We start from the raw sequence: 5,000 nt of genomic DNA, 5'->3' as shown, positions 1-5,000 counted from the left end.
CAAGCCCTGTGTTAATTATTATGCATGTACCCTCATCATCCTTCCTTTTACTGTGTGTGTGTGTGTGTGTGTGTGTGTGTGTGTGTGTGTGTGTGTGTGTGTGTAGGTGGATGGACGTGTGAGTGAGAATCTCTTCGTTAATTTCAAAATGTATGAATTGTATCTGTAGTTTTCGTTCAAATACTGAGTGAACCATAATCAACGCAAGACAAGAAGCGCATAATGTTGCATATAGGAGCTGCCACGAGAAAGAAAACAAAAATGTAGAGATGCACTACTAACTAGTACTCAGGTAACAGTCAACACAAAGAGTAACGTAACAATGAAAGTTAAGAACAAGTGATATCCATACATCTATACCTTCAATTTCACGTTATATCTCACTACAGTTACACTTATCAGTAAAATCTCTTGCAATATTTTTTTTTTTTTTTTTTTACTATTTATCCTCTTGAGGTGGTAATGACAATATGACACCAGTTATTAGGGAGTCGCTACAACTGAACACTATAACCACAGACACTACAATCCTTGAATTTTACGATCACTCATTTATGGTGTCGTTCATGATTCATCTCTAAGTTTCTATGGCAAAATTTTTATTAAGGCACCAGTTACATCAGGTTAGGTTAAGTTACATTAGGTTAAGTTATATTAGGTTTGGTTAGATTAATTAGATTCTAGTTATTTGTTCCTTTCATATATTTATTATAATTTTATCTTATTAATTATATTCTACTTTATTACTTTTATTTATTTTTTATTGTTTTGACTTGCCCCATCTGCAGCTGCATATGAATATTTCACCTCCACCGAAGGTTCTCACCTTTCACTATGTATGTGGATATTGCAATATGTATTTTCGTCCCTCTCCTTCAACACGTCCCTGCTTTTAGGGGCATTTTCTGGAATGCCTCTGGGTCCGCACATTTCACCAAAACTTTTGACAAACTCGAGTGAAAGTTGGTCCGCTCTAACGTACGTCAGTTACGTTTCCTAGTACCTATTATTTCAGCATCGTCATCCATTACTATTATTTTTTTTTCTTTTGTCTTCCTTGCACAGTATTTCATTCCATGCAAAATACTAATCCATCACCGTGACCCATATGTATCCGTCTTACTCTTTACTTATCACAGACAACCATTAATAAACACACGCGGGGCGACTGTCATGCGAACCTTTTTTCCGCGCCGCTCCCACCACCCCACACACACCACACATGCACGGCGAGCCTCCCCTATAAAGCCGTGTGTTTTTGTCAAGAGCCACGCATGTTGGGAAGTTTTATAACCTTTCCCCACACCTTCTCCCCTTCAGCTGTCAGGCGGCAAAAATCTGGCTAGAACATCCTCTCTCAAAAACTACCTTGTCATCATATGTACTTCTGGTGTTGGGAGAACAAATGTTAACATAAAAAGAAGAATAATTTCAGGACGAGCACCATCATATTTTACTTCCCGCGTTCATAAAAAAAAGATTGTAAAGAGTTATGGAAAGATTTTGTTACTTTTCGCTTTCATAAACCGAGTGTAACTATTCAAGATAGAGACTTTAGTGCTGTTAAAGAGGGCAGACTTCCAACGTTACGTGTTTACATATTATTTTTATAGGTAAGGGAACATGATACTAGAGGGATTTCAGAGTATTCACCGCTCTCCTTCAGCAAATGAGTGTAATGATTCACGGGGGAAAAAAAATCCGAGAATGTTAACGAGGGCAGACTTAGTGTTACGTGTTAATATGGTACTTTTATATATAGGGGAACATGATACTAGAGGCATTCCGGAATATTTACCGTTTTTCTCTTTTAGTTCACTTGATTTATTACTAGCACAGGTTATTAGGAACATCCAAGTTTATTACTACACTCCACCTTACTTAATCTGATCCACCATGAACAGTAGCGAAGATTATTACAGGCAGTTAAGACTCATTATTACTGTCCATCATTAGACTTAAGCTCTTTTACACCAGAACTGTTCATTACGAAGGACAGTTGACAGATAACCGCTCTCTTCCATTATATGTAACCCGACAGGAAGACAGAACAAACTGTTAGTAGAGTACTTAACCACTCGTACATGAGAACCGGTCATTACTAAGGGCAATTAACTTATCACCACTTTCCTTCATTATATACTAACAGTTAGGAGGGAATGACAGTGTTATAAGAGGCAGTTAAGACTCATTATCACTGTACATCACTATACTTAACATCTCATGCACCAGAACCGGTCATTACTAAGAGTACTTGACTTATAACCACTCTGTATTATATCTAACCTCTTAGGCAGGCAGACCAGGGTGTTACTAGAGGCAGTTAAGACACAATACTCTCACACAATAGTCACAGAGTCACGCAGTCCCTCCTTCCCGCTGCCGACACCTTCCCTTTACCTGCGCAATGTCACAAATTCCACAGACATTCCAGTTTCAGCACAACACCGTACTTAATCGTATTTAATCATTTGCACGTGAAATTTCATGCAGGTACATTTTTTTTTTTTTCGTCTTCTATTTCTCTTGCATGTATTCTTAATTCAGACATGTGTGATTCTTGTTTTTATTATTTTTTTCTTCATTTTGTTCCTAATTTTTATTTTTTTATTCATTTCTAGACATGCAACATTCTCGTCTTCGTTTCTTTTAAATATTTTCATAATTTATTCTTACATGTAAAAGTGTTACGGTTTTATTTTATTACATGTTTTTTTTTAAATCTCCTGCCATGTATCAATTATTTTCTTTCTATTATATATTTTGCAATTCACCTCTAAATATTTTAAGCTTATTTTTTTTTTCCTTAATTCATACTCTATAGCTTCTCTCCTAGATGCCCGTGACTGTCTACACTTTATTGCACCTTTTCTCAACTCACTTCAAAAATATATGCGACTGTATTTTTTTTTTTTTTTTTTATAGCACAGTTCCAGCCTTCCCCCCACGAGTAATAATGTATAGCACAGCGCGCCTCCCCTCCATGGCGGCCTTCACACTTCCTCACACGGCCGCAAAATTCATCCCTGCGCCACTAAGTTCTTGCTGTTTCTTCGCCAAACTTTCGCGGCAGTGGCTCCATTTACTCCGCATGTCATCATCCTTGGTAAGCATTTTCCTATTTGCATCTCTAAACTTCTCATATTTTCTCTCGCACATTTCTTCTTTTTTCTTCCTTCATTTCCCTCCTGCGTTTCTGCTCTCATTTTGTATTTCCAGAATACGTTACTTTTTCCTTTCGCTATATATTTTTCCCTTAGTGCTGATTTTTATATATATCTAACAATTTTAATATGTAGTAGTAGTATTAGTAGTAGTAGTAGTAGTAGTAGTAGCAGTAGTAGTTTTGTAATAGTAGTAGTAGTAGTAGTAGTAGTAGTAGTTTTGTAATAGTAGTAGTAGTAGTAGTAGTAGTAGTAGTAGTAGTAGTAGTAGTAGTAGTAGTAGTAATAGTAGTAGTAGTGGTAGTAGTTTTGTAATAGTATAAGACAACGTCCATCCTTTCAATTTCTTCACTAAGCTGAAGCCTCCTGCTCGCATTTCCTTCCGGCGCCAATCATCTCCACTTGCAACACTCATCTCTACATGTTTTTTTTTTTCCTCCTCACTTCCTTTGCTTTTACTCCATTCTATCCCCCTTCTCCTCCCCCTGACCCCCATCAATCCTTCCTCCCTCCCCCCAGAGTTGAGAAATGTGGAACTGTTGTAAAAAATGAATAAATATATAAGAAATATAACGTGAAACGAAAAAGGGACGATCAAAAAGAGGCCACATGTATAAAGAAAGGCTGCAACAGAAGTAATAACAAGAAATAGCGGATTGAAAGAAAAGCGGTGTACAGAGGTAAAAGAAAACAATGTACAAGAACAGATAATAATGGGGAATGAGAGAGAGAGAGAGAGAGAGAGAGAGAGAGAGAGAGAGAGAGAGAGAGAGAGAGAGAGAGAGAGAGAGAGAGAGAGAGTCTGACTGTTACAAGAGTGGACCCATATCTTTGCTCCCTCTTAATTCTCACTAATACATTTTAAAAGGTTCTGATCTGATCTTTAAAAGTGTTCATGTCCAAAGGAGTTTTACAACTCCTTTGGACATGAACACTTTCAAGAGCAGCGCGTCAAGACACCTCGGGAACAGCTCGTCTATCAGCCTTACTCTTCCCAGAACTCTTGCCCGGCAAATGACCAACACACACACACACACACACACACACACACACACACACACACAGTTATTCAGTTACCTATTGTTTATTTTTTTACCACTCCTTTTAGAATTTTAGTATTTAAGAGTGATGTATGTTTTAATTGAGATTAGTAATGCATAGTAATCATTAGAATAGATAATTGCATTGTATTTGTAAACAATTTTCGCCAATAAGAACACACACATCACAATTGACTGTATAACAAAAGAGAATAACCTTTTGATGATACTGAAATAACATTAGCGTTTTCATCTGAGGGCTAGGTTAAGTTAGGTTAGGGATAAGTTTAGATTCACTCAGTTCATTGATATCACTACTGATCCCTTCCACTGTGTAGACCACGACTTGGAAAAGCGTCATATTTTGCTGATAAATCAACAGTCCGTGTCTGGAAATTAATAGCAAAGGTAACTTCCATAATTCCCAACTTTTTTAGACTTCAACCTTAAGAAAACCTATATACACACAAATCTTAACACACACACACACACACACACACACACACACACACACACAGTTCTCAAGACAGTGGCAATCCCAGACGTGTGGCACGGAGGACACCACCCACTGACGCTCCCTCGCCAGTCAGTGTGGGAGCACCGCCGGGGAAGGACGTGCCGCTCTCGCCCTCTGCCACGCCTCACATCCCTGCTCACACATACACACGCAGCCGGTGCACCGATCAATCTAAACTTTGAGCTCACGCGGAGAAAGTCGATCATGGTAACAGGATAGACTCTCCGTCACTCGCAAACGATACCAAAAAACAGACCTCACATCGTTACCGCCTTGAAA

General features: G+C 38.3%; 1 protein-coding gene across 1 annotated transcript in view; it reads left to right on the top strand.

Annotated features, from left to right (window-relative positions):
- The first annotated feature begins 4,778 nt into the window (after positions 1-4,778).
- LOC135114992 (chondroadherin-like protein) overlaps positions 4,779-5,000 on the top strand; it is a 42,569-nt gene continuing 42,347 nt past the window's right edge. The window contains exon 1 of the mRNA XM_064031385.1: positions 4,779-5,000. This exon is cut by the window's right edge and continues 215 nt beyond it. The gene's annotated coding sequence lies outside the window, so the exon portion shown is untranslated.

Source organism: Scylla paramamosain, chromosome 2 (genome assembly GCF_035594125.1).
Source record: "Scylla paramamosain isolate STU-SP2022 chromosome 2, ASM3559412v1, whole genome shotgun sequence".
Taxonomy (NCBI): domain Eukaryota; kingdom Metazoa; phylum Arthropoda; class Malacostraca; order Decapoda; family Portunidae; genus Scylla; species Scylla paramamosain.
The sequence above is the reverse complement of the archived record's forward strand: the minus strand, read 5'-3'. Positions and strand labels throughout refer to the sequence as shown.